General features: G+C 33.9%; 1 protein-coding gene across 2 annotated transcripts in view; it reads right to left on the reverse strand.

Annotated features, from left to right (window-relative positions):
- The window catches only part of LOC107094829 (signal peptide, CUB and EGF-like domain-containing protein 3), a 135,568-nt gene that overhangs the window by 95,557 nt on the left and 30,382 nt on the right, over nt 1-9,629 (reverse strand). The window lies entirely within an intron of this gene.

A 9,629-nucleotide genomic window follows, 5' to 3' on the forward strand; every position in this document is an offset into this window, starting at 1 on the left:
ATTCTCTGAGGCCCTGCTTTTATGGACCTTTCTGCCTCGGGCACCATAGACCTCCATTATTTGAATGTCAGCAGACAGCAAGAAGCCTCCCAGATCTCCAGATGCATTTGAAATATCAAAAAAGTACTCCAGAGTATTGTTCAGCATGGGGGTGAGTAGAAAATGAAGGCTAATCATGTTTTGGGTGTACTATTCCTTTAAAGGTTATGCCAATACGCATCATCCTTTTAGTCCAGTCACTTATTAGGATGTTTGAACTTTGGTTTCTTGAATTAGGGGTACATTGACTTAAACATTTTGTACACTTGATTTATAGTACTTAGATTGGTGATAGCAACATAGTAAATAGCAGTAGACCCAGGTAATGATTCAAATTTCAAGAATCGAATAATAAATCCAATATATAAATCAAATTCTCAAGATTTAAAATTGATTTCTTTTCGATCTTATCTGAGCTGATTAAACCCCAGATTTGATCTGAAAAATGTCTCTGGCAGTAACCTGAAATTATGTACCTGTTTAGTTATGCAATGTATTGATACTAATTAAAAGCAAATCAATAAAATAATGGTAGTAAACTTAAATGTTTGAGTTAGAAATAGCCTGTCAAAAATTTATATAATCAGAAGTCAAAATACATTTTTTTTTTTATCAATCTTTGGTTATACAAATCAATCTTAAGGAAATTATATAAGAATCAGTTAGCATTGGAAAATGTATCTTTTTAAGTGGCACATTTATCTTGAATTTGGTGAGATGCCCTACAATAGAGCTTTAGAAATTCTCTATAAAAGTATGTTTTCTCCTTTAGCAAGAGGTTCCTCGGTTTGAAAAAAAAAGGGCATGAAAGAGGAATCAGTTTTCTTCATGCTTTTACTTCTTGACCCGAGAACATTATATACAACAACCACTAAAGTAAACTTTATGATCTCCAAAGTGTGGGAATTATTATTATTTTTTTTAAATACTTTTCTTGAAGCAAAAATTCAGGTATTACAAAATAAATCATTATTCAGCAGCATAAAAATTTTAAACAAAGAGAATTCATGGTTTTTACAGAACTCAAACTTTAGAGTATAAAAGGCTATTTTTTTTTTAAAGAGTTTATGGATCTCTCTTTTACAACATTAATCTAGGGAAAGTTTGTTTTATGGCCGTAGTAAAAGCTCTCAATGCACTATAGTAAGAAGGAGCCATGGGGAAGAGAGTTAGTCGTTATCAATTTTCTTAACAATATTCTAGACAAAAGTGGCACAGATAGCATTATACACCAGCATTAAACCTAATAATCTGAACACTGAATAATGACTGATATAAAAAAAATTGGAATTGATTAAAAAAAATGAAGTCAAAACTGAAAAATCAATACATGATTGAACACACCTGAAATCAGTACATAAATATATAGAGCATGGTGACCATATATTAAATCTTTATATAACATTAAAGCAATTAGGCTCAGTCATGTTTAAATACATAGGTGAGTGTTTTCACTAGATAAACCCATTTTTCTAAGAGCAAAGTTAATTTCCTTTGATATTCTTAAGATATTGAGCTCTTGTGTCTCATTCGTTGATTAACGTTTTTAAGTTGAAACCAACAATTAAAAAAAAAAATGCAATTTTTTTACTTTTATTTCATAAAATAATAAAATAAAATGGGAAACAGTTCCTATTTACAGTTCGCATATGTTGATTTGCAAACTCAACAATCAGCTATTCAGTGTTTCATTTTGAAAATGTATTTTTACAGACCAGAAAGCACCTTTGCAAACAGTAAATAAGTACATAAACCAGCTGACATTAAACCCTATGTGTCTGTCCCAAACTCTAAAAACAACCTCCTTAGAGCCTGAAACAATAGAATAAAATAAAAATTAAAAATATCAAGAAACAAATTGCTCAAAGCTTTTGGGTCAAAAAAAATCATCTTGTTTTTTTTTTTTTTTTTTAAATCATTCTAACCTAATAAAAAGAATGTCACTCATGGAAACATGGTCTGCCTTAATGAGCCTGTGGTGTTTTTTTTACCAAGTAACATTGTTTATGAGAAGGTGGTTCATGCTTTGCAAGTTTCCATTAAACTATTTAAGGTCACAGAAGCTCCTTCAACCTAATATTGATTATTTTTGGAAGAAAAACAACAGCTCCCCACAGAAGGAGGGTCTTTGATTCTGTTTTCTAAGGTAGGCGCAATGGAGTTCAGGTCAGGAAACGTTTTCTAATAGAGGAGGTATTAATCACAGCAGAGTATCTGTCTTACTGTCAGGGTTCTTAGTGCCAAATCTCTGTGATAAGATTTATTGCTGTAGAAGCTGAAATAATTCCTCTTTTCATCATGTTATTAATGTTCCTCTCTCAAGCACTTGTTCATTTAATCTTTCTGGTCAGCAAGGAATATTAACACGTTCAGATGCATACAAAATCTGAATTTGGGATAGGAATTTCACAAAAACAGAGATGGAGGACTTACCTGGAGAGCAGTCTCATTTTTAGAATGAATACTGCAATAATCCAATAAATATCACAAACTTACAACATACATTATTAAGTATTCAGAACAGTTCTCACCTTTTCTGTTTCTATATTTTCTAAATCAGGTTTGGTACTTTTACTGGCTGCTGGCTGCAAAATAGCTAGACTGTTCCCTGGCTTATGAGTCTTGGATGTTATATAACTTCCATTTTGATACTTAGCTTCAATGAACTTGCATGGCAGAGAGGAGCCAGTTCCCTATGTAGGGCATTAAATAATACAGCTTCTGTTTTTGCCGACTCCACCTGAGCTAATAAAATCATACAGTTAAACCCTCCATTTATACTTCTTTCCTTTTTTATGTTTGAAATGTCTATTTGCAGGACTTAAGAGGTACAATTTGGGGTCAACCCTTAACAGCTTACTTGTTAAGGCAGGAACAATAAAGACAAATGCAACTTCTATGCACACTATTCTCTAGGGTCAATTTATAGCTACAAAAATGTAACTTAAAAAACAAAACAAAAAATGTCTGCAGTGAAAAGGAAAACAAACTCAGCACAGAGATTTGATACCTAGATTTAATCCAACTACACTGACAACCATTTTTCAAAGTGCATCCTGTCTATAAATCTCTTTCACTAAAAATGCAGGGGCCCAAAACCAAATGTATAGTGTTGTATATAAATCTTTAAGCTTTCAGGTTTCTTCTGTGATTGGTTCTTCTTTTGAAAAAACATGTCTACATCTTAAAAGGGATATTAATTCCAGACTAAATTAATTCATAAAGCAATGTAAAAGAACTGCATTAAAAAAATCTGACAGAAATCTTACAAAAGATTTAATAAAATTAAAACAATAATTGGCAAATCCTTGTTGATCTTCTATAGTTAAATAATAAAAAATATGTTTTTAGAGGAGTTTTAAAAGCTGGCTGTTGTGGAGCCTCTCTAATGTGCAAGGACAGACCATTTCACTGCTGAGGAGCAGCAACACAGAATGCCCTTCTCTCTCTGAGCTTTCTCCTAGTATAATCTAAGCAAATGTCTTGCCATACATTCTACTTTGTGATTTTTGGTTAGTCAGCAGCATTCATAGGTCCATAAATTCTCTCCCTTTAACAAGAGGTACTTTAAGTAAATATGAAAGCAGCCTTTGTGTTCTTGCCACCGCTACTTTACTTTAAACTGTCCCATGGATGCACCTGTCTCAGATGCACCTACCTCCTTTGAATAATGAACACTCACCTTAACTAGGAAAAGGTATGCCCACAGTAACTGTATTCTAGGTACTTTAATGACCTATAAAGGAAATTATCAACACCCTCTTGATAGGACACTGCTAACAAGGTTATTTACATGTAACTGTTTTCTGATGTTTGGATGTGATTTGTTTGTGTCCCAAAGCCTTTCAAATGGCTTATATAACTTTCCAGACTAATAAATGTAAAAGACTGATCATACAATTCTCTATATCTTAGCATAATCTGTTAGTTTTTAAAACATTTAGCCTAAAAACGTCATCAGACAGGCTTAATAAACAGGTAAATTACACCTGTATGATGATGTTAAAATGTTACCTTAAAGCAAGATGAATTGCTGCAAGATTTGTGAATTCACAAACTTCCGAAAATACATGTTGCCAGAAGCCAACAGATGCATTTGGCCTCGATACGGTCAATGAAATTCAGTAACGTATGTGATGTCAAGGAGTCCACCAGAGGCGGAAGGCTGAAGCGAAAAAAAACATGGCTCTTGAGATGTGTATTTAATAATTCTAGATCTTTTACTTAAGAAGGGTAGTTATATATAATGTTGAAAAATTATCTCTTTTTCTTCTACTTGTCTTTGAATAGGAATAAAAACATAGAATATTTTATACGTCTGCAATGTTTGATTTTATTTTTAAATTTTTTTGTCCACATAATGCTAGAAGGAAAATTTGTTTAAAAAATAATTTCTTTCAATAATTTCTTTTCAATTCTCTTTTAATTTTTTTTTTCAAAACGTCAAAACTTTTATATAGTACATTGTATTAGTCAGTTTTCTAAATGAACAAGTGGTCCAGGAGTTCGAACATCCTGTCTATTCTGTGCAATTATAACATCTGTTGTCTACATGTGGTCAGCAAAGGAGGGGCCTAGGCAATCTCTGTGTACTAATGCTGACAACCAAACTTATCCTGAAAATCATTAAAAAATTATTTGAAGTTGTTCAATCCCAACATATTTTCTATTAACATCATTTTTTATTAGCCTAAGCTTCCATTCATATAAATTATACAAAAACAAAACAATAGCTTACTAATACTGCTCACTTTGCAATAGGCAAGCAATTAGCAACAATACATGAAACAATAGGCATCATTCTATTCTACTTGATTCTATTCTGCTCTAAATCCTGGATTTTCTGTTTGTTTTGCAGACCCTTTTAGAGATAGTGTATTCCTTAAATTTAAGAAAGGCCATTATCTGTTGTCATTGTTCAGATTTCTTTAGTGAAACTGCAATGTAGAACAACTTTGTTGTAAAACACATTTTATCCACTATTTGCATTTCTTAAAAGTTGCAATGTATAAATAATTAACAAATCAAACGTTATTCTGTTCAGTGCAATTCTAGTGAAGTAGTAACTACCTGAAAAAAGCTAATAAAAAGCAATACATTAGTCACATTTGGAACATTTCGCTAGAGGCAAGTGGATGTATTAACATTGGCAACCCTAGGTATCAAACCCGATACCAAGAGTATTATATTTTATTATATTCCTCGTACGTATAACAACATGGGACAAATCGCATTCCTAAATGGTTCAACACAGAATGCAATATTTAAATGAAAAATAAAGAACAGTTGTGTATTTTACAGGATTTGCCATAAATCTGCTCTAAAATTAAAGAACACAAAAGAGCGTCATTTTCCCTCAGTTGGCCCGTATCAGTGTACACACAAATACTCCGACCCTGTAAGTGGTTAGAAGACAGCATAAAATGAAGAGACGCCACAAAAAAAGCAGTTTGAGTGGCAGTGAGAGGAGCACAGGCAGTGACCTAACCGATGTATATTTGCTCCTCTACTCGGAAAACCAGCTTAAAAGCAGGCTTATTCTTGATAAAGGCTGCCCACAAATTGTGTTCAGCAAAGTTGTCAAAAGAAAAAAAACAAAAAAAGAACTGCATTTCAACTATGCCAGATTCAAGTCAAATGTCTCTCTGTTTGCTTAGAATATCAGGGAGTATGATCAAAACTTCATCATGACAAAGGTTAATGTAGTATTCAGATCTGTACTGAAATAGAAGTACTTATACTTGTGCTTGGATAGGAGAAACCTAGAATAACTGCATGCCTATTCCCACACTGTTACTTTTTAGAGATCTCAAAAACTGCAATTAGTGCTGCCATTAACTCCCCCCTCTCCCTTTTCTCTGCATAGAAACTAAACCTTGCACATTGTGTTTGTTTGGCTACATTTCATGTATAGGAAGGAAGCAAAAGTGAGGTCCTAAGACCAATAACAAATGATGCTGTCTTTTCATCCCACAGGTTGGAGTACTGACTTAGAGCTTTTCTCTTTCACCACAGCAAAAAACCGAAACATAGGAAGTCCCCCTGGCCCAGTGCTTCCAGACTGTGTGTCTTCCCAACCTCAAGCCTAGGTTAACGTCTCAATTGCTGAATTTCATAGAAAGATAACATTTCACTCTTTGCATTTAAAAAATGTGTTGAATTACAACTAGAATGGATAGAAGAAACGAAAAGAATATTTAAAGTAAAACATTTTGATTCAGGTAACTGCCAATATAATAAATACACTTGGAAAGATGACACTTCCAATTACGCCAAGGTCTTTAATAAATCCATTTGCTGTACTCCATCTGTTTATTTGTAGTGTCTGTGTTGTGTGCACAGCTGCATGTTACATTTACTGCCACGTAGTCATCTCTAAAAAAAAAACTAGAGCCATACAAGCATCATTTGAAAAAAAATAATTTGGTTGCTTGTACTTTTTGTTCGTAATTGAATCATCTGCATCATTCTCATCTGTATATTCATTGTAAAAGCCACACAGGAATAAGATCCTTTGCATAGTTGTGTCAACTTTAAAGCTTCCAATCTCACTTCTTTAAGATGCCAGTCGAGGTGTTTCTAATCGCCTATTTAAAGATTAATGATGACAAATAAAAGACTAAATGTGTTGATTTGCAAATAAATCTGTTTTAAAGAGTTTAAACTATTTCCTTAAGAGCAAAAACAAGAAAAGGAAGTTATTTAACACTTTTCAGTAAGAATCGATGAGTTAATATCATTTTTTTAACATGTAGATCATTCTTTAGCTCTTCATTGTATGCAAACAAGAATATTTCTTCTACTTCAGAAGGATGTGAACACTCTTTGATTCAAACCAAATTCAAGAGCTCCAGTTACCTAATTTATGATTAAACATTTAAAATATCATAAATAAATATCATCTTGCACACCCTCTTGCCATCTTTGATTACAGCGGCACAAACTGAAATAAATATAACTGAAGAAAAGCTGGCCCCATAAACTAAAATAATCCCCCTCTCTCAGAGATCTGTTTAAAAATCAAACCATGAAGGCAACTGGGAGCCTTCCAGCAGACACATGGACAACAAAAGCTACATGTGTTGGTACTGCCGGAAAGCCAAAGAGGCTTTGCCATGGAAATAAACATGTCAGAACCAATACAGCTTTTGCTCCAGTCCGGGAGAGGTACCTCGGAGTACAACGTGTTCAGTTATGTTGTTTGGTAATTGACTCATGCTTTGAGATGAAAAGATTGTGTTTTTCATTGAGAGTTTAATTCTTTTGTGTTGAGGAATCACAGTTGTTGGGAACAAGTTAGTGTGGTAAAAAAAAAGAAGTCTGTGCTTTGAGAGAAGGATGGATAAACAACATCAAAACAACTAAAGTAGAAAGACATGTTGGGCAACGGCTCAGATGTTTAAGCACTTTTCTCCAGGGAGAGTGTCATTTTGAATATTGCTTCTCTTGATGTTCTCCTCTTGGTGAGGCACTCAGGCACATTAAAGCCACAAATGGTGCGAGTCTTTGTTTAAACTCACTGACATCCTCGGAATATTGAATTTAATGATTTTGTTGAATGAGAGGAAGTTATAGAATAATGAAAAACATTTAGTGTGGAAGTGATTCACACATGTTGTAGTAGTTGCTCAATAAAATTTTAAATTTTATTGTTACACTCTTAAACCCCTGAACGAACTGTCACAACTTCTTACTTAGCAAAGCTGATTGTTGACAGATGGCGGCAGGGTTGGGATTTATTGTACAGTCATGAAAAATTAGGAAACCATAAAACACCTTGTGTGTGGTTTGGATACATTTGGACATACGAATATATAGTATACTTTTTGCCATATTAGAATTTTAAGATATCAAGTTGAATGAAAACCAAAAGAAAAGACCCTTCATGTTTCTGAATGTAATTAAAAGGCAATTTCATTTCTGAAAAACGAATTAGTTTGCCACTTTTTACCCATGATGGCTAATGTAATACCAGCACACATGAGCATATCACAATGTGTGCAGAGCATTGCAACTTTTTATGCCTCAGACATTTGGCTTATGCCCGACTGGCCGTTGAAAAGTGACCACCAAAAATAACTTTCAAAGAATATTCTCAAGGTGTTCAGAAATAGAACCTCAGCAGCTTTGGAATATAATGTGAGCCTCAATAGGCCTCAAAATAATCTAAGTGAAAAATGTCTAAAAATTCAACTTAATTCAATTAAAAGGCACTCGCTTAATCCCAGAGGGAAATTTAATAAATGAGGATATTCAAAACAATTGGTCTGGCTGTCCTACCAAGTTAACTTCGCAAGATACAAAAAAATTAATGTACAACTGCCCTTTTGCTACTGTTTCTATGAAAATCACATTCCTGCATTGTCAGAAAGATACAGCAACTGGAGTGAAAAAAATCTACTAAAAAGTCCTTTTTGAACAGATGAGTCTGAAATCTAATGTAGTTGTATATTTGATAAACACCAAGTACAACATCCCCTAGAATAATCTAATACAACTGGAAATTTCATGGCTATATACTCTGCTTCATTACAACATGACCAGCTTCATATCAGATAGTCCACCATAAATTCTACACACGAGGTACTATAAATAAATAAAAAAAAAAACAGAAGCAGAACCTCCAAGACCCTACAAAAAGAATGGACATAAATAGATCTCATATTGCAAAGGGAAGTCATTTTTCAAAATTCCTGACCCAACAAAAGATGCAACTGTGTGAGAACAAGCAGCAGCATAGCAGCATTTTACCAGCAAAGGATTCACAGTTGATACTGTGTTTTTTGAGGACATGCATATAAATATGGGTTGTGCCACCAACAGAACACCCCGGTAAATAGAGACACTGTTTCCATGGACCATTCAAACACTGTTGTGCATAGATATGGCTAACACAGCAGTGGTCGTGCTAAGTGGTTCTCTAAATACAAGGGAGAAAAAGAGAAACAGGTGAGCGAATGGGTATTTCATGAATGTAAATGGTTAAAAGCGCTATGATGACAATTACGCCAAGCATTGACCAGCGCACCAGCACTGCCAATCTGCAGAATTCTTCGGCTCGTTGTTGCTGTCACTTGCATATTCTAACTTCCTAGAATCATTTTGAGGCTTGAACATATATGGCAGTGTGTCATTAATCATTTTTGCACATAAAATTTAAGGACTTTTTGAAATAAATGCTTTTCAAAAATGGTGACTGATTGACAGCTAGCAGTATGGAAATGGGTATTTACACTTAGGGCAGTGCTTATGTAAACTCATTATGGTGACAGAACATAAGCTGAGAGGTAATTGATAAGCTTCAAAAAGAGGTTGGATCCTGAAAATAATTGATGAACGACTAAAGTAAGAGTAAATCACCAATTAACTACCCTAGCTATTGCTAGCTAGAGGTGAGTATTGGCATGAGTGTTGCGATTCGATACATGTCGCGATACTTGAGTCACGATACGATATTATCACGATATTGCAGTATCACTATATATTGCCATATTTTCCCCAGCTATCAAAATCAAATGATGAGATAAAACAGGAAGTGCTGTATATTTTCATCAGAAAATATTGATTAGGTATTATTATCCATGTTGTTT

Source organism: Cyprinodon variegatus, unplaced genomic scaffold (assembly GCF_000732505.1).
Source record: "Cyprinodon variegatus isolate N-32 unplaced genomic scaffold, C_variegatus-1.0 Scaffold508, whole genome shotgun sequence".
Lineage (NCBI taxonomy): Eukaryota > Metazoa > Chordata > Actinopteri > Cyprinodontiformes > Cyprinodontidae > Cyprinodon > Cyprinodon variegatus.